General features: G+C 46.3%; 3 non-coding genes across 3 annotated transcripts; 2 read left to right on the top strand and 1 right to left on the bottom strand.

The window, feature by feature from the left end:
• Positions 1-4,323: 4,323 nt before the first annotated feature.
• On the top strand, positions 4,324-4,412 carry TRNAR-UCU (transfer RNA arginine (anticodon UCU)). Its single transcript is given in 2 exon segments — positions 4,324-4,360; positions 4,377-4,412. It is a non-coding gene; the product is annotated as a tRNA-Arg (tRNA).
• An 898-nt stretch (positions 4,413-5,310) lies between these two features.
• On the top strand, positions 5,311-5,383 carry TRNAT-UGU (transfer RNA threonine (anticodon UGU)). Its single transcript has one exon. It is a non-coding gene; the product is annotated as a tRNA-Thr (tRNA).
• A 315-nt stretch (positions 5,384-5,698) lies between these two features.
• Positions 5,699-5,770, bottom strand: TRNAQ-CUG (transfer RNA glutamine (anticodon CUG)). Its single transcript has one exon. It is a non-coding gene; the product is annotated as a tRNA-Gln (tRNA).
• Positions 5,771-26,028: the final 20,258 nt, after the last annotated feature.

Here is a 26,028-nt window from a genome sequence, read left to right as displayed (position 1 = left end):
ACCCAAAAGAAGTAGGGGGGCACCGTCTCGCTCCCCGTGAAAGAGCCGAGTGGGGTGCCAGGAGCCCACCGTGGTCCCCAACGGAGAGAAACCGGGGAGCGCCGTTGCGCTCCCCGTGAAGATGGCAGAGGGGGCCCGGGACCCCATCCCCGGGCCCCAACGAAATCGGGGTGCGCCGTCGCGAACCCCGTGAAAATGTGCCCCAGTGGCCCCGGACCCCATCCCCGGGCCCCCCCGAAGTCACGCACCCCGTGAAGATATGCCAAAGGGGGCCCGAGACCCCATCTCCGGGCCCTGAAAAGAAGATCAGGCGGGGAGCGCCATCGCGCTTCCCGTGAAGAGAAATGCTGGCCCAGGGGCCCGGGACCCCGTCCCCGGGCCTCGACATGCAGGAAGGCAGGGGGGAGTGCCGTCGCACTCCATCAAAGACTCGCCGGTCCTGCTACAGCCGCCGCGTCTGCCCGCCGGAACAGGCAGACCAGAAGAGCAGTGCTGGCTCCCCCGGCCGCACTCAAGAGGCCAGGCCGGGAGCCAGTGGGAGAAGCCGGGGGTGGGCTGCCCCCACCTCCAGCAGTGCCAAAGCAGCAGAGGGCCCGTGTGGGACCGGGCCCCCGCAAAGAGGAAGGAGAAGTGGTGCCAGGAGCCCTGTGGGACCGGGCCCCGAAAATCTGCATAAGCGGCCAGGGGTGGGCTCCCCGAGCCGTCTTACTCACCTGGGGGTCCGGGTGGGACCGGACCCTCCTAAGGGCGGCAGACGCGGCCGGAGGCCCACTTCGCAGCTCTCCCCAAAGCAGCGGGAGAGCCGCTGCTCTAATATGCGGCTATTCCCATAATGCCTTGCAGGTCAGGACCGGCCTGCAAGGGCAACACAGCGTTTTCCCTGCTTGTGGTGGCCCCAGGAGAACGGGGTCACCACCATATGTGTGCAAAGGTGCTGGGGGAGCTGCTGGAGAAGCGCAGTCTCCCCCTCCCCCCAGCCCCCAGCACGAAGAGGAGTCCCTCCCTAAGTCACATGGGGACTTGAAAAGAATAACCCCTCAAGAGCTCATCAACATTCAAACACCTTTTAGGCTGAAACTTTTCTTCTACAGCTGAGGGTGTATTGAGAAGAGCATCACGGAGTGAAGGGCTGAGTTGGAGATGTCTGGAGAAGGGCATCCCCTGGAGGTGAAGAGGTGTAATTGCAGCAGAAATGCTTTTATAACAGTTATTTCTTTTAGAGGGACTGAAGGTCACATGTGTAATGTGAAGTGCGGGTGTAAGCAAAGTGGTGTTATGTTGTCTGACATTCCTGCCAGGGTGTCTGCCTGTGTATGCGTAATCCTGTGATTTCATCTGTGACGCCTTTAGGGGCTGTAATTGCAATGCATTCTAATGATCCACAAATGTGATGAGTACTGTCAATCTACATTCTAATGATCCACAAATGTGCTGAGTACTGCCATTCTAAAGTGATGCTTACACGTGTATTCTTGCTGCTGCGCTTAGGTGAAGAACCCAGACTGCTAGCCCTTAAGATGTAGAGGTGTATACGTCATGGTCAGTAGGAAAGGCTCAGTCAGGGTTGTGTGTCACCAAGGCAGGGTTACCTATTTTTAATGATTGTTGAGATAATGGGGGGGGGGGGGTCGCCGCTGGAATGGTGCCAGCGCGCAGGGCCCTCGCTCCAGGTTATGTTCAACTAACTGCAATGGGGGCAATGTGATGTGCATACATGGGAGTGGTGGTACTAGACCCCAACCCCCCTGCAGGAGGGGTGGAGATGTTAAGCAATGTCACAAAGTAATTCCAACAGCTTATGTATATTTGTAAATTGGTGCATAGTATTGAGTAGTGTGTGTGTTTAATAAATGTACTCTTATTTTTATAAAGCAAAGTGCAGACTGGACAATCAATTATTGAGTGTTATTTCTGCGCACCTGCAAATGGCGATTACTAGCCCACACCACCTCCCTTGAGTAAGCCTCAGACTGCTCTGCAACGCTACCCTCTGAGAGTCAGGCGCTACAATTGGGTGTTTGGTTCCCAGTGAAGGACAAATGTAGTCATGTTATTTGTACAGGCCTCACAGATGCTGCCTCGTTTTCCAACAATGACACTTTACTCTGCACCACTCTACTCTACTCCACTCCATCCTACTCTACCCCTCTTTGACACTTCACTCTATGCTACGCCACGACACTCTATGCCCCTCCACTGTAGAACCCTCCACTCTATGCCTATGCCCCTCTACTCTACGACCCTCCACTCTACAGAATTCCACTCTGACATTCTAATCTGCGACTCTCCACTCTATCCTACTGTACTCTATATGACAGTCCACTCCACTGACGCCCCACTATATGCCACCCTAATCTCCTCCACTCTACGCCACTCTACTCCACTCTACTCAGCTCCATAATACTCTATGACCCTCCACTCTATGCCCCTCCACTTTATGACACTCTGCTCCACCCTAAGCAACTCCACTCTATGCCACTCCACCCTACACTACTCCCCTCTGTGCCACCCCACTCTATGCCACCCCGCTCTATGCCACCCCCTCCACTTATAACACTCCATGACACTCTATGCCACTCCCCTCCATTCTAAACTACATCGTACACCACTCCACGACACTCTACTCCAGTCCACTTATCTCATAGAATCTGTACTTATTCCAAGTCGGGGCAAGTCCAATACTTATCTCATGTAATGCGTACCTTTTCCAAGTCGGGGCAAGTCCAGTACTTATCTCATGTAATGCGTATATATTCCAAGTCGGGACAAGTCCAGTACTTATCTCACGTAATGCATATTTATTCCAAGTCGGGGCAAGTCCAGTACTTTTCTCGTGTAATGCGTATATATTCCAAGTCGGGACAAGTCTAGTACTTATCTCACGTAATGCGTACTTAGTCCAAGTCTGGTCAAGTACAAAACTTATCTCATGTAATGCGTACTTATTCCAAGTCTGGGCAAGTCCAGTACTTATCTCTTATAATGCGTACTTATTGCAAGCCTGGGCAAGTCCAATACTTATCTCATAGAATGTGAACTTATTCCAAGTCTGGGCAAGTCCAGTACTTATCTCATGTAATGTGTACTTGTTCCAAGACTGGGCATGTCCCTTGCTCATCTCCACATTTCTACATGCTCCCTGTCTGGGCATGTCCCTTACCCATCTTTCTTTTTCACGTCCACATTGTCTTGTCTGGGCAAGTCCCTTACTTATCGCATGTAAAATGTACTTATTGCATGTCTGGGCATGTCCCTTACTCATTCATCTCGTTTCCTTTCTAAATACTCTGTCTGGGCACGTCCCTTCCTTACTTATCTCGTGTAATGTGTACTTATTCCACGCCTGGGAATGTCCCTTGCTCACCTCATTCATTTCTATATTCTCTCCATCTGGGCATTTCCCTTCACCATTCATCCCTACCCCCGCCTGGGCATGCCTGCGCCACTCTTCTTTATTCTGTGGAACCTTCACCTGGATTGACCTGCAATATTTCCTTCTCTGGTTTCTACCCCCCACCCGCTCCCCACAACCCCCCCACGTTCCTTGCCTCGTCATCTGCCTCATTTTATGCATCCCTTAACACGTGCATCCCGTGCACAGAGGGCACAACTTCCCTCCGCCACATCCCTTTCCCCACTCACCTCCTCTTCCTCCCGTGCCACAGTCCTCGGCTGCCCCCCTGTATTTCTAAATGCACCCAATCTTCCTTTACACTTCTATACCCCGCCCTCTTGCACACCCAGTGCCACTTGTATTGTAAAGCGCTCTGACACCCTTGGGTAAAGTTCGCGCTATATAAAACTGCATTAAACATATAAACCTGTCCTTTCCTCTGCCTTCCTGCGTGGTCCACTCTCCTTTCATTTACACTTGCCCCCTCCCTTATCTCTAACACCCCCACTAGCGCCTTCTTTCCCACCCGCCTCCCTTCTGTTACACCCCTCCATCTTGACATGTCCTTCACCCTCCCACCCACCTCTTCCTTTTGTGTGACCCCCCTCTCCTCCCGTCTGAGTCTTTGTCTCTTCCTCCGCCTGCGGCTCCCCCCCTCTGCGCTGCTCCTGCCCTCCCGCCCCCTGCTGGTGGCTGTCCGCCGCTGCACCCTCCATCATCACCCTGCCGGCCCCCAGGTCCGAGTGAAATGTGAGCCTTTAGCGGCGCGAGGCGAGGGTGGGAGCCCCGGGTCTCTGCTCCGCCGCTGCCTCCAGTAACTGCTCCAGGGGGTCCGGGGCGCAGCACTTGCACACTGCACTCTGTGCACACACTTGACACCATCACCGCACACGTATCTGGGCGGGAACCGGAGTATATGCAACATGTGCGGCTCTGTGGCGCAATGGATAGCGCATTGGACTTCTAGACTGGCTGAGGAGGCATTCAAAGGTTGTGGGTTCGAGTCCCACCAGAGTCGACTTTTTACCATTTTTAAATTTGTTCAAATCTTAAATTCTTTTTTTTTTTTAAAACGGAACTCACCCGAGTGTTAACTCCACCTCGTATGCTCTTTGGGTATTTAGAACAAAACACATTCCTCGTTCGCCTATCCAGGTCATGTCAACACTGCTTGCTATATTATCGAGGCTACTTATAAATGCTCTTGTACATGACTAATTACAGAAATACCCCCGGAAAAGGAGGAGTAGATACATAACTAATAAATAGTGTTTGTGTGATTTTACTTTTACTGTTTATGGTTAATACATGCATCTTTTTGCTGGCAGATAATTCTGAAAATATTTGAGTCATTTACAGCAGTTTGCCAAGGCGGGCGTTAATTTAGAGAGTTACAACAGAAAGCATTACCTCCATCTCCCGAGCAGTAGGGCTGACAGCTAACTTACCACAACAATCGTCTGGGATAGTGGGCGCTATACAATGAGGTGTAGGCAAGAAGATGGGCTCTCGCGCCCTGACTCCTGTTGCATGGCTGGAGCGAAATTAATATTTATGTTTTAAAAACTCCCTCTGCCAAGTTACTCAGCGAGTAAGCGCCGCGGGTTGGTGCGGAGCAGCTGTACTGTTTCTTGGCGCTGTTGTACTGTCCTTGACGCTCTAGAGCTGTGTTTCCAGAGTGTAGATTGTCGTTTGTGGTGTTTATAAGTGTCTCTGCTGCACCATCTGAAGCGGCAGCTGCGCCGTTTGTGGTAGTTTTGTTGTGTGAGGACCCTGTACTGGAGTTCGGTACAAAGAGCGGTTTGCTTCTTATTCAGATATTGGTATTGTTCGTGCAATGCTGAAGGTACCTTTCCACACTACACGGCATATGACTGATGATATTAGGTATTTATCGGATCCTTCTACAGGTAGATGGCTCCATAGCTCAGGGGTTAGAGCACTGGTCTTGTAAACCAGGGGTCGCGAGTTCAAATCTCGCTGGGGCCTTTGACCACTTTTGAAAGAAGTAATAGTATTTTTAGAATTTTAAATAAATTACGTTACTAAAGTAAATTAATTCGTTTTAATCCTAACAGTTATCCACATGTGTGTTTCATGTTTTTGTATTACTCGTTTCACTGTGTAATGCGGCAAGTATGGTTTAAAATAAATGAGACTGATGGAGGCGATAATGAAAAATCAGGGAAAATGTTAAAAAAAAAATAATAAGCAAACATTGTTTCCGCCTCACACTCACTGGCTTCTATGTCACTCAAAACATTACAAATTACTAGACCAAAACACGGATGTCTAAAATAGTATAGGTCCCACCGAGATTTGAACTCGGATCGCTGGATTCAGAGTCCAGAGTGCTAACCATTACACCATGGAACCACCTGTGTAAATAGCTCCCACCTATATGTAATGTGCTGACGAGAAATTGCCCACAGATGTATTTTCTATATTATGGTGGAGCTGATTTAAAACAAGCTTTCGGCTCTCCCTTTCCTTGGATTTGTGGAGGCAGACATCAAACGCTATTCCATGCCTGTTCTCTCTCTTTTTTTTTAAATAGTATTAACGCATTTCTAAGATAATTATCCTTTGTTCTTGAATCAGAGGCGTCCATCTTTATTGCTGGGCTCCTAAGAGCACAAAAAATCCACAAAGATATGTGCTGCGCTCCTGCAGGCCTGAAACAAAGAGGCTGGAGGCAGCCATGTTTGTGTAAATGCAGGGGAGGAGTGTTACGGACAGAGGCAACAGAACAGAAAAAATCCAAAATACATTTAACTCACCTAGGGGCATATCAGCAAGGGCCTGCGATAATTATCGCTCAGCGCGAGGATAATTATCGCAGGCTAAAGCTGGATTCTATCGCGGATATAGCGTGCTATCAGCAACGCTTATCTCCCAAGCGATAGGAATCCATGCGTTTGCTAGAAAACAGTGTGATTATCGCTGAAAATACAGCGATAATCGCACTGCGACCAGCGATACCTTGCTGATAGGGCAGGGTGGTCTTAGCCATGTAATCCACCTCCCATTGGATTACATGGCTAAGTCAGATTACAAGCAGGTGTAAGGAATGTAGCGATAACTGTGGTTAGTGCTACTTTTCTTATCGCTCTGCTTGTTTGCGTGCAGCTTGATAATTGGAGAAATGTCGGTTAGCGACATTTCTCCAGTTATTTTGGCACGGAACGCCCACTTTGCATCTCATTAGAGATGCAAAGCTGGGCGTTGTTGTAAGGGGCGCTAAATCAGCAAAACATGCAATAGCGTGTCTTTGCTGATAAGGTGATGCAATTATCACCACTTTTTGCCCGAAAACGGATGCAAAAGCGGCGATAATTCCATAGCGCCGCCTTGCTGATATGCCCCCTAGTTATTAGATAGCTATGCCCCTGACTATACAAACACCTGTAAAATTGAAATGAAACAATTGCACATTAACACATATAATGCCATAGCTCTGTAATGCACAGCTCTTTAAAACCAAAAACTTTTTCAACGTATTGGGACAAAGTGTTGGCTAGCGGTCAATATTAAATATGATAATTCGAAACAGAAGCATGTGAGGAGCCGTTTCCTCAGGTACTGCTAGATTGTGGCTGCTGATGTGAATCCAGATGACGAGGGTTGTAAATTAATCCCCAACTAGAAAACATATTGACGATATAAGTATGAGGGGCTTTTAAATGGTCAAATAGTCCCTTATTTATAAAAATGGTTGGTACGCGTACCTTCGGTCCTACAAGCCAGCCTCGATATGGAAAATCACTACTACCAAATTGAGATGTGATTCACTCCAATAAATGCCAAATTTTAGAAAAGGAAAGCATTTTGGGGAAAAAATCGTGGGTCTGCATTTTCCTCATTGACTTTAAACAGAGACAATTTTAGGGAGGAGATAGCTAAAATAAAGTCATTTTGTTTCCAAAAACCGTGAGCCTCCCTCCTAAATCGAGTCTTTTGGCATGTTTGCCTTCAGTACAAAATGGCACAGCAGTCACACACCACAAAGGTTGCCGCCTTTCCAAGAGAAGAATGCCGGCCATATGTTGTGATTTAAGTCCCTAAATAGGTTTTAAAGAAAATTGTATGTATTCATTTTTTACATGACTTTACTGCCTTTCTTCACTTTCATTATAAGTCATAGATCTACAGCTGTGCAACACATTTAAAAGTGTTTTCCATTATAATTTGTTGTTTGAAATATGTCCATATATAAGAGCTAAAAATACTAGGCCTGGGCGGAGTTCGCAGAGCTCTACTCCGCAAACTCTGCGAAGTGCCGCAAAAACTCCGCCTCGCACCGCGGATTTCCACCAGCAGCAGAGTCTATTAAGTCGCACTGATGTTAAGCATATTATCAAGCCCATTATTGCCGCTTTAGTGGCAGTTTTCTGCCGCTAAAGCGGCGATCATTTTAACACCGTTTCTTGATAATATGCCCCTTAGATATTTCTGTTGATGGTTAGTTGTAGAAAATCTCTCCGTCACATGGATAAGGTTTTAGAGCATAAGTAACACAGAGAGGCCCGATTCTGCATCCACAAAGAAGACACTTATTCTTCTGCTCCTGGATGACTGGGTCTAGTACCCGGTTCGTGTAGCTAGGGTTGTCACCTTTTCCAGAAAAAAATACCAGCCTTCTCCTCACATTTTAAGGTTCTTCAAAGGCCCGGAAAGAATTATTGAGTAGAATTTTATATGCAGTCGTCATATGTATTATTCTTAACATAGCCTTCTTGTCTTTGTTTACTATAAACATCAGTCAAGGATCATTAGGGCAGCTGTAGAACACATTTTAACATGTTTTGTTCTAACAGTTACTGTATAAAGTTTGTATCGATAAGGGAAAAAAAATACTGGCTTTAATTGATGTTTCACATTTTCGAATCAGCATGGACATTAAAATACTGGTTGGGCCGCTATAAAACTGGCCAGGAGGCAACCGTAATTGTGGCTCTTGTTCAGAATCCTACAGAGGCATCTCAGTATAGTTGTCCAGGTTGACAACATAGTCATCTGTTGTGACAGAAATGCCAATGCATGGTTAACACTTGTGATCCTCTGCCCTGAGTGCCCAACTGTGTTTATCCAGAATTCTGCCTTTTTATTGCAGCCCAGTGCTTAATTTGAGCCAGTGATTTCCGCGGGCGGGGGGAGGGGCGGCACAAGCACTTATTTTTGTGGATCAGCACTTATCTTCTCGTATCAGATAATTACTGACTGCAAGAGAGGCAAACAGACACAAATCTAAAAAACAGAGAAAGATGGGAAAATCATTACAAAGGGAGAATGCTGGAACCTGCAAGAGTTAGAGAAAGAGCCAGGGAGTGTCTGATGGTATTATGTGGATTTAAGACTACCAGCCTTGGTATTTGGCACACCGACATTTAATTGCAGCTGACACAGGCATCTGAGTAGAGCTTCAGGCACCGTCACTCTTTCTTTTGCAAATTATGTTACTCTGGTGTGTGGTATTTGACGCACACACTCACGCGAGGTGGAACAAGCAGCTGCGGCAGCAGGCGCGGTTGCGGTGTATGAAGCTGGCTCCCTATATACTGTACTAAAACAAGCATTGGGCAGAAAGTCCAGTGAGTCCTTTGTTGGTTTACAGAGGCAGAGTAGATAATACTAACTCTCTTTTTGTGGTAGTGTGGGCGAGCAGTTAGGCTTATCAGAGGGTAGTGCTAAGCATTTGTTGTACTCACTAAGGCAATAAATAACACACACACTCAAGAATAAATCAGAGACTAATTTATAAAAATAGTATACATTTTAATGTAATTTTTAAGACCAAGAACTTGGATTTGCAATAAGTACTTTTAAAGTTACGATTTTTCAGAGTTCGCAAAATATATCACTTTTGTGCGTAATTATGCAGCATTGATGTCAATTGAGAAAAGCAAAAAAATGCATATAAAATCAGACAATGCTTTCACGAAGTCCACCTTCGAGTTTTAGGTCGATAGAAGGGCCAGGTCCAATATTCCAGCAGCAGACTATCGGGAGCATCCTGGATTTGGTCAGGAGCAGGGTGCTGAGGGTGTGGTAGCCGGGGCGCTACGACGAAGGGGGCCACTTGAAAAGGCACTGCACAGCAGGACTTAAAGGTAAGTCTGGGGTCTCACTCGAGGGAGGATGTCGCAAGGGTCTCAGGACCATGGGAATGCAGCTGCATTGTCGTTACGGGGGCTGGTCAGGCAGGGTGTAGCGCAGATAGGTCAGTTGGGCTCCAAGAGGTTCCTGCGGTTAGGAGCAGGCAACTTGGAGAGGCGATTTTGGGAGAGCTTAGCCACTCACGATGTGGGTGTCAGAGGTCTCCATGTTCCTAGACGGGTGTTTGTTTCTGGGGTAGTTGGAGTCCATAACGGACTCTTCATCTAGCTGTTTGCTGAAGGGGGTCCGGTACTCCAGCTATTGATACGGTGTGCTTTGGTAGGTCCTGGTGTCTCCAAACTTGGTGGGGAGACAGATCTGTTCCTCTGGAGCCGATGTACCTCCTTTAGTTTGGGTGCTGCATCGGAGTCGCTGGGGAGCAACACGTTGACAAAACGGACTTAGCGGGTTTGGTGCCTGCAGTATGCAGGGGAATGATATTTTCACTCCAAGGGAGGTTCTTGGAAATTTCTCGAAATCTGGAGGAGCTCTGAGGTTCTTAGAGTCTTTCCAGGTTCAGGATGAGACTGCACAACCACAATCGTTGAGTCCTTGAGGTAGCAGGCTGGGTTATGCACCAATTTGTTCTGCCACAGGGCTTCAGTTCTCGGGCAGAAGCTCTTCTTTGTGCGTGTCTTCTTCTTGTCCATCAAATCTAAGGTTCAAGATCCAGGGATGCAACCTAAATACTACATTTTGGGGCATTAAAGAGGGAGACAGGTAGTAGCCAATGGGCTGCCTACATTTAGGGTGTCTACACCCTCTAAGTGACCACTACCTGTGGGACATGGCACTGCCCTAGCCCTGAAAGGTTGTTTTCCAACAATCTCAAGATGGTGGACTTTCATGAGAGGGCTCCACATCGCCTGCCACACCTTAGGGGTGGTGCTGGATAAATAGGGACACTCCTCCTCATCTAGCTAATTTTCACACCTGTCCTCCTGTCAAATGTGGAGCAGGACAGCGGAGTTGGCATCCCCCACTATCTGGGGAAGCCTGGGCTGCACTTCAAAGTCTGCATCGCTTTTGAAGCTTCAAGCTCTCGAAGACCATTCAGGCCTGGCCGAGGTGTGAAGCACCTAAGCCCAGAGAAGGCTTTGTTTCTGGCCTCTGAGAGCGCGGGCTCTCACCTTATGATGTCAGAAACATGTCTGGTGGTGGTAGGCTGGCTATGACTAGTCAGAGACCACACCAGTGCTTGGTAGGTTTTCAGGGGGCACTCTAAAGGGTCCCCTGTGTGCATTTAGTAATACATCCAGCACTGGCATCGGTGAGGATTTATTAAGACAAGATGTTTGGTATCAAACTTCCTAGGGTCAGTGAAGCCATCATGGAGCTAGGAAACTCATAATAGCAAGCATCCAGCCCATGTACTCTCTATGCCTTCCCTGTGCACTTACAATGTCCAAGAATGGCTCAGATATCAGAGGGTCCTATCTGCTCAGGTAGATATGTCCACACATGTGATATAGTGCACCCTGCCTTAGGTCTGTAAGTCTGCAGTAGGGGTGACCTACCTATATCTCATGCAGTGTTTGAGGGCATGGCACACAGGGTTGTGTGCCAAGCCTACTCTTTGGTTATCTCTGCACCAAGATACGTAGCCTACAATGGCAGTTTGCATGGTCTTGGTGAAGGGTCTCTGGTGAGGCACAATTTGTGCTGGAGCCCCAGTGGGCCCTCTTCAGTACCCATACCCTAAGTACCAGGGGTACCATTTATTATGGACTTAGAGGGGAGGCTAAAGTTGTGCTAATCGTGGTACAGTTTTGAGAAAGACATCTGGCACTGAGAATCAGGTTAGAAGGGTCTGAGAAAACTTACAGTTCAAAATCACATCAGGCATCAAGCAAAAACTGGGGGCTAACTATGGCAAAACAGGTATTTTCCTACACACAGCGAGGAAGGAAGCAGCCATAGGAACCAGAGCCCCCCCAAAAACTCCCTGCCCTCACTGCCTGAGCCACCCGTCCCAGCCTGGCATAAGCTTAAGCATTAACCTGGGCATCAGCCCGGCCCCGGTACCGGGCATGGAGGAGAGCGGGTGAGTGGAGAAATGGGCGGACCCAGACCCCGGAGCATCCTATTTCGGTTTATTGACTGCACATGCGGTCCCCCAGGCGGGTGCACTGACAGGCAGGCAAGCGAGTAGGGCATGTGGGGACAAAAGAGACTACTATCACCTATTACCGACCGCTTCCACTGCCATTGCATGCCGCATGAAGTCCGGCGGTACTTAGCGGCATTTGAGCAGCAATCAGCGACAATCAGTGCAATAAGCTGCTTTTAAGCAGCCAGCATTGGCCAACAGAAACAGCCAAACATTAAGAGCACTACAGTAACACAGCAGTAACATAGGAGCAGTACCCAGCAGCTGCAATCAAGAGTTATCCAGCTATAAAACAGTAACTGTAATAGGAAGGGTGCCAACTGTGGAGTCAGAAGAAGTCTGGGGCAACTGAGGAAAGTGAGGTGCTTCAGTAAGAGTGAGCATGGCCCGAGTGAGCGTGGTGAAGGCGGTGCAGTCGATGCCCTAGGATTGAGCTGGGGAGGGGCAGAGGCGGCTGGGCTAGGACCCGGTGCGGCTTGTCTCACCCCGTGAGCTCCCCCGCCCACACACATTCCTCCTCTTCCAACCAGATCTAAGATCTACAGATAATACCAATCAAGCTTCAGCACAGCTTGACCTAACAGCCTCCATGAGATCGACACATTCTAACATGACAGAGGCTATTAAAAGCACACTAGCCCCGGAAACAGGGCAAACAAAGTACATCATAAGCACAAGCGCTACACCTGCGGCTGGTCCATCTGTTCTATCTCTGTGTGCTATCCCATTCCCAGCACAAGGACCATCGACGGTAAATCCACCGGGGAGGGGAACTCAGAAGGCAGTAACAACTCAGATACCTGGCCCCTGCTAGTAATGACTTTTCAAGCATCTGTAGACGCCCTAAACTATCACTCAGTTAAATTGGCCTGCAAATAGACCTCTTAAATATTCTCGCTGTACAAGTATCATGTATTTCTTCTCTTGGTAAAAATATTTATTCGACGCAAAGCCATAAAATTGCATAAAAAAGCATGTAATCATTGTTAAAATCATGGTTACGGTCAATAAATAGGTAAGGTAATAAAATGTTTACAAAAATAAAGTTTAGCAGCAAATTTCATGTACGGATCATGTAAGGACATAGCAATGGCCCCCTCCTTAACACCGAACAGTGCTGCAAACCACCAAGCACCTCCCAGTGTACAGAACAACCATCTAACTGTGCCTCACAGGGTGCCAACGCCTGGAACACCAATATGGTGGCCCCCCAAATTGCACTACCCGATGGGCAGCCCCGTCTGGTGGGCACTGGTTTAGATCCACCACGGTGCCGCTCAGAAGCTCCACGGCTCAGATCAGGTTCCCTGCGCTCACCAGACCGTACCAAATCTTACCATCAGTCTCACTACTCAGGAAAACAATCAATATTCTGATGCAACTCCTGGTCCCAGCAATGCAGCGCCATTCCTGAAAACAAACCTTTTCTACTTACCCGCTCAGAGGACAGCTCTCAGCCAAGAAACGCAGCACAGGCACTATAGTACAGATGTTCCGAAACACAACACCCAAAGAATCACACCGATCATATCTAGAACCAAGGCATCCACTTCATTTGAGCCAGACCCCTCTCACCCCCTGTATGACGAAACAAAGCCCTTCTTTTACCCCGACTTAGAGTCCAAGGGTCGACAGGACACCCTAAATCAGGGTAACCTTCTAAAGCTGTTCAGGACGTTCCCTTCCCTGGCCCATATTGCCTCCGAGGACATCACATCAGTTGAATTTTTGATGGATGCTAGGTTCCCCTCCAAAGAATCTACGTTGGTTGCCTTCTCATTAGCTGCAACGCAGAACTTAATCCTCAAAGTCACAGAGGTCTTTAATGAATGGGGCATAAGAATCATGCCCTATGTTTGTCCTCGCTGCACCACCCTCCTAGCTTTGACTCTCCCCTCCAACTCAAGCGTTAGCAATTCATCCACCTTTTCGGCCCTGAGAGTAGCATGTAACAACTCATCATGTCATGATCAAGCACCAGCACCTAAAACTGCACAAAAACCTATTCATACCGAGAGCCCGGATTGGGGCTGGCTCTCAGGAGCCCTAAACACGAGGAGTAGAAACTAACACCGTAGCCCAGAGAAACGGACAGATCATCCCCCCCTACAATTATGCTCATGGAACATCACCGGTCTAGACAGCAAACTAGGGTTGGAATACAACTTTCCCTTTCAACATCAATTTGATATCATTGCCCCGCAAGAGACATGGACAGTCTGACCCCCCCCCCCCCCCCACCCCCCAGCATTTAAGGTTACTCAGTCCAACACAAACCAGCAGAATGTTTTTTTTTTAATGTGGTCGCCACTCCATGGGGCTGGCCACCTACTTCGCTCTGTCCCTGGTAGGACATACATAGTTGTTGTCAGAACCGGAGCCTGGTTTCTTGACCTCATCAGTTCAACGCACAACAAGATCTAATTATAAAAAACGTCTACATCCAACCCACCCCAAACTCAAAAACCAACGTCATCAAGAACATCAAATCAACTATCCTAACCAAATGCACTGCATTCTGGAAACTGACTATCATCACGGGAGACTTCAACGTGAACCTGATCCGCTTTGAATCGTCTGACAAATTTCTCACCCAACAAAACAATTTCTGGGACATGCAGCCCCAGGTGTCAAAAGCCAGGAATTGGAAAGTCAAACGCGGGGAGAACTTTGTGCTAGACATTGAGCACCTTGGAATGAGAGTGTTCAATGCCAGATCGCCTGCCTTCTGCCTGGCAAATCTTACCTACATTGGTCTACGGTCGGAGTCCATTATCGACAACACCTTTTTATCACTCTCTCTATTTCCTGCCATTCATTCTTTCCAAATTGCAGAGCGCTGTGAGAGCGACCATCTTCCAAAAAGTCTAGTTCTAGACTTAAAAAGAGAGGTCGTTGAGAGCGGGCTTGTTGCTCTTGGCTCCCAATTCACCACCAGCTACAAGAAACTGAAATGGTCATAAGCAACTTTAGTGAAGATTGCCAACAGCACTAAGACAGTCCTAGAGGAAATAGAAAAACGAAATTTAACTCCAATAGCCACATGGCAAAAATTCACAACTGATGTACTTGCAAACAAGAACTGCAATACAGACGGACGGCTCACCCAGGACACACTTCTTAACTCCACAAAGTCAATGCCAAAAAGAGGTAATAGTAAAACAACAAGCAATATGGACATTCTACGGGCCGCAAAAAAAGAATATGCCAAGTCGGTCTGGCTCGACAATTGAAAAGCCACAGATGACTTCTGGGCCAAACTGTTCGACAACGGTGTAGCGTGCTGTAACAACAGGAACCGTTCTTAAGCACAAACCGAGTCCGGGGATGATTTTCTGATCGTAGGTTTATTTTCTAGTAAATCAATACAAAGAGCTCACGGCAGAGAACTAGACAACCTCCGTAAACCCAGGCAGCCGTACATAAGACAACCGACCTCGAATCATAGAACACAGGCACAATAGAATGGTGGCACAATACAATTCCAACCAAAGAATGACATATTTAAAGGAACAGATGCAGTAAAGTAAATGTGGCAAATGAAATATGATAAGCATACTACATACCCCCCTCCCATTATAACAAAAATTAAAGCACACCCCTACAACTGTACTAAAAGATTAAAAATCACTGGATAAACCAACAACATAGTTAATATAAAATATAATCTTTCAACTTGGCAGGTGGTCTACAAACACGATGGTTACGTGCATTATCATCAGGTGCAGGAATGCCAACGTCTGGAATGGGTGAAGGATTAACAGTGCATGAAGGATTTACACTAGAAGGAACATTTTCAAAATCAGGACCAAAAGTGAAATCTGAGCTATCCTCATCACTCCTGTTAGCATACACTCTGTTGAAAATGTTAACTTGAGGTTTAGAAATTTTGACCACACTGTTCTTGCTCCACCACCCTCTATTCTCTAATAGCAGTGACGGTGTACTAACTTTGATAATCCTAACTGGTAAAGAAAATCTGGACTGGCCTTTGCAAACTCTGAACGGTTTTTTGATAAGAACCCAATCCCCGGGTTTGAAATCAATTTGTGACCTGAGATTTTTATCATAACACTCTTTTTGCACTAGTTGTTTTTTAGCCACAGTTTCTCTAGTTATTTGATGGTCTGCCGGCATGTTCCTTCTCTTTTCCAAATCAGAACCAGAAGCTAAATTATTAAACCAATTAGGCATCAGTTTGGACTTGGCTTCTCTGCCTCTGAGAGCTTTAAAAGGGGTAACATTAGTGGTGGAATGGGGTGTGTTTAAATATGCCCAAACCTTGTTTTGTATGAAAACACCCACATCTATATTAGAGGCTAAAGCAGTTTGCACTCCTTCTTTTATAAAGCGGTTCGCTCTCTCCACTAAACCATTCGCAGCAGGGCAATACAAAGCAACTTTGAGATGTTGGATGTCATTGCTATTTAAGAATTCAGTAACCTGATTGGACAAGAAATGTTGACCATTGTCAGTGACAACATAATTGGGATTGCCTTCAATCTTGAAAATGTTCTTTAAAAACAATATGACAGAGGCTGAATTTTGAGCATCTACAAAAGAGTAATAAATCCATTTGGAGTAGTAATCAACAGCGACAATGCAGTATCTTTTCTCCGCAGGAAGTAAAGATAAAGGGCCTGAAAAATCAATGGCAATTTTATCCCACGGAAGGTCTGGAAATGGAACTGGGTATAGGGGTTTACTATGCATTTTCCAATGTTTGTCCGAAACAACACAAGCTGGACAGTTCTCTATGAATGATCTTACTTGCTTGTCTAAACTTGGCCACCAATAAATGTTCCTAAGTTTCTTGCACGTTGCAGAGATGCCTAAGTGGCCCTCATGAGCAAAATTTAGGAGTTTATCTCGTAAATCCGTTGGGGGAATGAAGAGGCCATTTCTAAGGCAAACTCCATTATCAAATGAAAGTTCTTCACTAACTTGCGCATAGGACCTAAGCTCATTATCCAGGTTTTTTGGATTTGGCCAACTGGTTTTAATGAAAATTTCAACTTTCCCCAATGATTTATCCTTTGACATAGCAGATGTCCATTCATCTTGTGAGATTTTGTTGTAGCATGTGGCAACCGCATCAACTAGACCAACCACACAATCTTTGGAAAAATTGTTCTCACCTTCGCTAGAATCAGGAAGAGGAATACGGGATAGACAGTCTGCTCATACATTTTTCCCTCCTTGAATATATTTTACGTTGAGGTTATACTCTTGTAACTTGGAAAGAAGTCTTATTAGTCTGGCAGATGACTTACCTAAACCATTCCCAGATAGTAAAGAAACCAACGGTTTGTGATCTGTAAAGATTTCACACGGGATGCCCCAAATATATGTTTTGAACTTTTCAGTGGCCCATACTATGGCCAGTGCTTCCCGTTCAATAGTGCTATAGTTACACTCGGTAGATGTTAAAGCTCGGGATGCAAAGGCCATAGTACTCTCTTTACCATCCACCCACTGGCCGAAAACTGCCCCAAGACCTTTTTGACTAGCATCTACACACATGAAGGGTTTGGCACTTGGGACAAAAGGGTTTAATGCTGGTGCATTTATAACTAAAAGTTTGACTCGATTAAAACATTCTTGAAGCGTGTCATCCCATGTGAACTTGGAGCCTTTCTTGAGTAAGGACCTTAATGGCTGAACAATTTGTGCATAACCAGGCACGAACCTAGCATAATATTCACAAAGGCCAAGGAAAGAACGCAACGCGTCTTTATCTGTTGGAGGAGGAGCATTACGTATGGCTTCAGCATTGCAAAATTTTGGTTTGATGCCTTCGTTGGGGATAAGATGGCCCAAATATTCAACTTCGTGAACTAGTAGCTTGCATTTACTAACTTTGACAGTCATACCTTTGTCCTGTAATATATTGAATACCTTATTAAGAATGAGCGTGTGTTCTTCCTCAGTCTCTGTGTGGACCAAAATGTCATCTTGAAACGCCTGGACCTGTTTAAAATCACCAAATAGGTTATCCATGAGTTTTTGAAAAACACTTGCGGCCGATGCTAGGCCAAACGGTAATCTCAAGTATTTAAATGCACCGAATGGTGTCACAAAAGCAGTAAGTGGTTGCAAAGTGGATGATAGTTGAATCTGATGGTATGCTGAATGCAAATCGAACGTAGAAAAGAATTTAGATTTACCAATGTTAGCAAGCATTTCATGAATGTGTGGTAATGGGTGGCAGTCTACAAGGATGTTCTGGTTAAGGGATCTAAGGTCAACACATAGCCTGAGGTCGCCAGACCTTTTCTTCCGTAAAACTACTGGAGAAACCCACTCAGAAGCATCTTTTGGAGCAATGATGCCCTCCGCTTGCAAGTTGGATAGGAGAGTTTTCAAATCCTCTCTGACGCTAATGGGGATTGGTCTTACTTTGTGTACGACTGGCATGACATGCTTTTTGAGGACAATAGTATGTTCAAACCCCTTGACAGTACCAACACAATTCTTAAATACATTCGGAAACAGTTGTGCAAACGTGTCAATAACAGGAGTTTGATTAGCAATGGATAAAATGTCGGATGGTACATCTCCTAAAACAATAGGGGGATCTTGACCCGGGCGTAAAATGATACCTAATAAAGCGAGATCCTTCCAACCAACGATGTCTCTGCCTTTGATAGCTACATAAATTTTGGTTTTGATTGATCTACCCAAACAAATCAGTGTATCCTAGAAGTAACCTATTAAATCAATATCTTGTTCTCCAAATGCTTTTGGGTTAATGTCAGGAGGAAGTAAAGGAAGACTGTTAGGCCATAATCTATAAAATGTAACATCAGCCAAAATGGTAACTGGTGCACCTGAGTCTGCCATAGCTAGAATAACTTTGTTATCGATACAGATATCAGTAAATGGCCCTTTAATGGGTTTATCAGGATACTCAGGAATATCAATGGTAACCACAATATTGGAGAACTGGGAGGTGCAATCTTGAATTTCAGGAGGGTCGACAGTAACATTAGAAATTCTGATTCTGTTAGGGTTACTGTTGGTATTGTATGACGTGAAATTTGACCTATTGTTGCAAACACTTTGAAGGTGTCCAAATTTTTTACATTTTCCACATTTTTTCCCTAAAGCTGGGCAGGAGGGGTTATTACCGATGTGGTTTCTTGATCCACAACGGAAACAAATTAGTTGAGTTCTGGGATTTTGGTTTCTTATGAACCTTCTATTGTGATTTTGTTTCGGATTAATGGCACAAACAGTGTTCTCTTCAGAAATAAAATTCGTAGTTTGAGGCATGGCCTGTTGAGAACTACCCTGTGTAAGGAACTGCATGGGTTGAACACTAGATAGGACTTTGGACGTAACAATTGACCTCTCAATACTTTTTGCGATGTCAATTGTTTCGGCCAAAGTAGGATTACAAGAGGTCTGTAGACGTTCTTGTATTTTCTTGGAAAAGCAATGAAACACGAATTGATCCCTTATATATGTGTCAACATTTGCACCAAAATCACATTTTTCAGCTAGTACTCTCAAGTTCGCAATGTAATCCTCTACAGAGTCATCTGATGCCTGTTTACACATCGCAAAATTAAATCTTTCAAGAAGAACGCTTGTGAAATCAGGGTATTGTTTCCCCATACGTAGTTTGGCTTCCACGAAAACATTCCAAATAGTGTCGTCGGATACAGGTGCTGGGTAATGTGGAAGGTTTTCAAAGACTCTACGTCCGGCAGCACCTAAATGGTTGAGCAATAATGCTAACTTTCTGGTGGGAGTATAAGCATCAGCACCAATAGCAGTTGGGTAATTTTCAAAATCTTTTAGCCATTCTGTCCACTTCAGTTCTGGTTTACCTGGTTTTAAAAGAAAAGGAGTAGGCTGGATGACTCCTTGGGCAGTTGCCATGAGAAATGAAGCTGTGAAAAAAAAATAAGAAAAAATAAAATAAAATACGAAAACCAGAGAAACAAAGAGTTAATTGAGGCAACCGGCGTGTAGATGTCTGAAGGACGTCACTCGATATTGAATTGCATGCAGATTTGCATAAAAACGGGTGTGAAAACACCGAAATCAAGTATTTCACGAAACTGATGCAGAAAATGCTTCAAAACTTTCCCAAGATGGCCGCCGACGTGTGACATCAGTGCGCTCCCATCAGGCTTTGCTGTCTTCTTGTCGAAGCTGACGTAGAATGCCAGAGGAATGAAACGCCAGATGGAACGTCTCTGTGATGAAGGCTCTGAGCGCTCTCACGGAGCTCGAGACAAGTAGCGCGAGCAAACAGTGACGTGCAAGGTAATGCCCCGTGAATTCAAATTTCAAATTCCTGTAACTAACAAAGTCCCGAAAGCGCTTCTTTTAAATATATAAGCGCAAGCGTCTGACCCACCTCAATGATCCGCACTGTTCCGGTGGGCGGCAACGCGAAAATAGAGAAAGCCGGTGAGCTCTGAGTTCCGTTGGTCAGTATGCCAACTGACGATCACCAACCCCACTCCTGGTACCAAGAAATGTAGCGTGCTGTAACAACAGGAACCGTTCTTAAGCACAAACCGAGTCCGGGGATGATTTTCTGATCGTAGGTTTATTTTCTAGTAAATCAATACAAAGAGCTCACGGCAGAGGACTAGACAACCTCCGTAAACCCAGGCAGCCGTACATAAGACAACCGACCTCGAATCATAGAACACAGGCACAATAGAATGGTGGCACAATACAATTCCAACCAAAGAATGACATATTTAAAGGAACAGATGCAGTAAAGTAAATGTGGCAAATGAAATATGATAAGCATACTACAAACGGTAAGCAACTTGACTCAAGAAACTTCTGGTCAACTATGAACAAGCTAAATCAGCAGCAGCCCCTGGGAACACTCCAATCAGGGAAGGGTGCTGGGTTGCTTTTCTCAAGGAACATTTCTCGGGAGCCAATGACCCCTCACTCTCATCTCCCCCAGAGGCACATCCTGCATCGCTGCTGTTAGATAACTCAGCTTCACCTCGTAAAGATGGCTCATAAGCATTAAACCCCTCGCAGGGGGCCAGCCTGGTAACATATCCACGGTTTTGCCTTCACCCAGGTGTCTAACTGTCTGAACAAGATACAGAGAAAGTCATCACTGAAGGCAGGCGGGACGGTGCCCCTGGGCCTAATGGACTACCGCAGACTATCTTCATCCGAGGTGGCGGAGTGAGCTAAAGAATGATGATGGATTAAACCCAGATCTGTGATTAGGGGTGAGTGTCTGAAACGTTTCAGTGCTCCGTCCATCTTCTCCTAGTGTTTGCTATCTTCAAACAAGATCCGCAGTACTAGGCAGGAAAGCTCACTCTCCTCTTTTCTAAGGCGGTCCGCACAAGCATCATACTGTGGAGAAGTGTGGCTCAATGATTAGAGTGGCAGACCCTGATGCAGAGGTCTAGCCCGGGACCAGGGTTCAATTCCCCCCCCTCGGCGGGTCTTGGGCTCAAAAATTCCATGGACCTGATAATTCTCGCCTCGGTGCCATTCCAATCATGGAGTCCCACACTGCAACTCTGGGCCATAGCTTGCTTAATCTCCACAACGGCCCCCACAACGCTAAGGATGGCTGGCCCTCCACCTTGGGGTGCCCAGGAGTGGACGCCTCACAGGGAAAGCCAGGATGGGTTCCATAGCAGTATTCGTACAAGCGCCTTGAGACCCTTGCGGGTGAGTAGTGTGCTATACAAGTATCAATTTACATTTACCTAATTCATGGCGAGGTGCTGTTATCACCCTACATCACATTGGTTGAGACAAAACCTCAAATTACTGCCAGATCATTACTGTCTTATTACACTCCTAGACAACGAAGCAAAATACTTTGCATCTCTTGTCCTAGACGACCTGCATGCAAGGGCAGACATAAATCAAACAATGCCTATAACACAATCTGATTTTAGGAGGGGCTCCGGCATCATCACCAACATCTTGGTCTTGCCCATCATTCTAGACCAACTGGGGAAGGAGAACCACACGGCCAACCTCTGCATCGTTGACTATAAGCCAGCTTTTGACCATGTAATTAGAGCAAAACTATGTAGGAAGCTCAGGGCGTGGAGCATCCCATCACGCCTGCTTAGAGCCATCGAGTCACTTCACACCCAAACATATGTGTGGATCGAAATTGGAGACGGCTCCCTCCTGTCAAGAAAAATCTACTCCCAACAAGGCCTTAAGCAGGGGTGCGTTCTGGCCCTATCCCTCGTCAATCTCTTCATGGCTAACCTCTCACCGTCCATTGACGAAACCAACAGCCACGCTCCACGTCGCGACACAACAGCATTGAAGCACCTACTATAGGCCGTGGTCCTGTGCCGCTTAAGCAAAGTAGACCTGCAGAGACTAATAAACACACCCCACTTGCATGCTACACAAAACAACCTGGTTATCAATCGAAACAAAACCAAGGTGATGCTGGTGAGAGAGGGCACACAAGAATAATGGTACCTGGCATCTTGGAGCACACTGCCTAGAAGGGTAAAAGTATACATGTATCTAGGGGTGTTGCTAGATGACAAGGGTCTGGCCAAACAACAGCTCCTAGCCCCTACAAATAAGAGCAATGCCTTATCCGCCGCTTTCAGCACCCTGCACAAGAAACTGAAAGGCCCAACACTTGATCCTCTACTTAAAGTCATGGCAGCAAAACTCCTGCCAACTTTAACCTACGGCAGTGAGGTCCTATTCGGTGGTGACTCGGCTCTTGCCACTATGTGTTAAACCTAGATTCAATTTCCTCTCCAAGTCCGATTCGGCTGGAATTCGGTCTAACGAGGCAATCAATAGGGCAACAGGGAGCAACTGTCAAATGCTGCTTTAAACAAAAACACACAGAGCCCAACTCCCTAAATAACATCCGGTGGTCTGCAATTGACAATTCGATCCGCAGCAGTCACAGCCTTAAAGAATACTTGGTCCAATCCTTGGCCAATGTGCACCTAGGGAACCCCTGGGCCTCACCACTGTCATTATGGGCATATTTACAAGCTGGCGATAAAAAATTTTCGCGGCTTTTGCGGCCGTTTTCGGCCGAAAAGCGGCGATAATTTTATCGCCTAATTAGCAAGGCCACGCTAACGCGTGAAACCTTGCTTTAGCGCCCGAAATCTTAACGCCCAGCTTTGCATCTCTAATGAGATGCAAAGTGGGCGTTCCTGACCTGACATGACTGGAGAAATGTCGCTAAGCGACATTTCTCCTATCATCAAGCCCCACGCTATGAAGCATAGCGGCAGGAAAAGTAGCGATAACTCCTTTTATCGCTACTTTCCTTATGCCTGCTTCAGGACTGACTTAGCCATGATATCCTATGGAAGGTGGATATCATGGCTAAGTTTGTGAGTCCTTATCAGCAAGCTAACGCCATATTTCGTGAGATTATCGCTGGGTTTCCAGCGATAATCTCACGTTAGGCAGTTAGCGTGAGGATTTTTATCGCTGAGGAGATAAGCGTTGCTAATAGCACGCTATCTCAGTGATAAAAATCCATGTTACCCGGCGATATTTATCCTAGCGCTAAGAGCGCTTAGCGATAATTATCGCCGGTTGTTGCTGATATACCCCATAATGCTCTTAAAAAACGAGTTAATTCCGCAACGGCCAAAATTTCGCTACGACAAGGTAAAGAAGAGTTTGTGAAAAGAAGTTACGCAAGGACGGTCATAAATGGCTACTCTAATTTAAAGCAAGCATCGCACCTAGCCTGCACATATCTGCTTCATCTGAAGCTTACGCTGCTGCGGTGTCACCTTGGCTGCCAACTCACTCCAGCAGAGAAACCTGCACGGCTGTACTCCAGCGACAGTCTGTAGCCAATGCAGCTCAAATGAAGAGAACCTCCTGCATCTACCTATCTGCATCAAAATGGTAGAAGAGAGGTGGCGCCTTCTCAAACTTTTATTAAAAAGCAAAGGGATTCACACATGCAGGCAGGCCGTCACATCCTGCCTAGAGCCCGACGACCCTATTCTGAAATGTTGCTTTATGAAATTTTGGAAAACATTTGAACAAAAACTACTCCAACAAGCAATTGAATGCTCAGAGGCACCGCTGGACTTCAGTTCTTAACATAATTCCTCGTGGAATAGTCAGACACCTGGGCCAGGCTGCCAGCCAGAGTGGATTCACCAACATCAAAACTATGGGCTATCCTGGCACCCTGGGTCTCTTCCAGACAGCGCACAAGCCCTTTAAAGCTCTTAATTTGTACGACTGAACTGTCGCTTCATGAACTTCCTCATCTAAAAATGTGTTTAGGATTTATGACTACTGTTTTTCCATTTGTACAACTTTAATTCATCGAAACAAATAAAGTACACTTACTTACAAATTATGCACGGCTGATGTCATTCTAATCCAGCCAGAGCACAGTGGTCTATGCCTGTCCCTTACTATGAGAGGACCTGGAGGGGTGTACCAGGAGTGCCCCCATTTGATTCGGAGGACAGTCCTCGTCATTGAGTTTCTCATGAAGAGTGGTGGAGGCAGCTGTGGTGACAAATACTCCAGAAAAGAGGCTTTATTCACCAAAGTTAAAGCCCACGATTAGAAACATCTGGCAGCACCCAAATCCAGTCAGCAACTGAAAACTATATTCCTGTAAAAACTTGAAGCTCCCATTCCATTCCAGAATGTTGAGCAATATACAATATGAGAACTGTCAAATATGAACAACACGGAACAGCTATTATCTATGGGAGAGGTGTGGCGCAGCAGTCAGGGTGGCTGACACCAGAGCACGGTGTTGTGTAGTTCCTATAAATCTATATAGGATCTGCATGTTCAGACAACATAAACTGTGGGACTGGTGTCCAGACTGATTCCAGGCACCCCCACCGGATATGTTTGCCTGTATATCAGCTAGCTCACAGTGTCACTATGAATTTCTCTTACCAAGGAGAAAATAGTTTCTGGCAACTATCGAACAAGACAACCCTGACCCTTCAGGGACCGTGGAAACAGTACAGCACTTTTCACTCAGTCACTCGTGATTACTTTGTCTCAGAGAGATACACAGAATAAACAATGGGGCCGTTTTCAATAAGCCTTTATTGAGCCAGAGCCATACTAGTGTAAAATATGCGTGCTGCAACAACCATAAGACAGAAATGGTTATAAGCACCAACAGGGTAAATGGATGGTAGATTTCTACCATAGTGCTAAAACAATGGATATATGCAGGGATATAGATGTAGGACAATAAAAATGAGTACTCCTACGATGCAGCTCTAACTAGATGTACCTAAATGTACCCTAGCATGTACGTAAATGTATAGCCAAGAATCCCCCTAGGATAAAACCAACCCCGTTACCTGGTGTGAGAGAACAAAGGACCCCGTCTTGGTCTCAAGGTGGATACCCCGCGAGGGATGTTGGACCACTGCATGCTGGAGTGTCTGCGTGCAGGAACCTCAGTGTCTCTTGTCAGCATGGAAGTATTTCTCCTCTGCCTGCCCCAGTAAAGATATGGTGTTTATATACCCAAAAGGAACCCTCAGGGATTCTACCTTGCTGTGTCATGTCGGCCGAGGATGACGAAACGGATGACCCTTATACATAGGTTATTATTGCAGTAGATCAGGGGTACTCACAAACTTTCTCTCGGGGGCCAAATTTACAGTGTGGTTTCTGGCTGAGGGCCGCACCGGTGGGGGCGGGGCCAGTGGGGGAGGGGGCGAGGCTAGACCCCCAAAAAACTATGACCATGAGGTTGAACACAGGCCCCTGCAGCGGATGCCTTCGTCCACTGAGCCACCAGACCAGGCATTCACACATATCTATCTATCTATCTATCTATCTATCTATCTATCTATCTATCTATCTATCTATCTATCTATCTATCTATCTATCTATCTATCTATCTATCTATCTATCTATCTATCTATCTATCTATCTATCTATCTGTCTATCTGTCTATCTATCTATCTATCTATCTATCTATCTATCTATCGCTCTGTCTCCCTCCCTCTCTCTGTCTCCCTCCCTCCCTCTGGCTCCTTCCCTCCCTCTGTCTCCCTCCCTCTCTCTCTCTCCTTCTCTCTCTCGCTCTCCTTCTCTCTATCACTCTCCCTCTCTCTCTCTCTGTCTCCCTCCCTCTCTCTATCTCTCTCTCACCCTCTGTCTCCATCACTCTGTTTGTCTCCCTTTCTCTCTGTCTCCCTCCCTGTCTCACTCACTGTCTCACTCACTCTGTGTCTCCCTCTCTCTGTCTCCCTCCCTCCTCCTCTGTTCTCCCTCTGTCTCCCTCCCTCCCTCTCACTCTGTCTCCCTCCCTCTCTCTCTGTCTCTCCCTCTCTCTGTCTCCCTCTGTCTGTCTTCCCCCTCTGCTTTTTTAGTGATTCAGTACCTCGATTCAGCCCTA

This window comes from Triturus cristatus, chromosome 4_1, assembly GCF_964204655.1.
Source record: "Triturus cristatus chromosome 4_1, aTriCri1.1, whole genome shotgun sequence".
Lineage (NCBI taxonomy): Eukaryota > Metazoa > Chordata > Amphibia > Caudata > Salamandridae > Triturus > Triturus cristatus.
The sequence above is the reverse complement of the archived record's forward strand: the minus strand, read 5'-3'. Positions and strand labels throughout refer to the sequence as shown.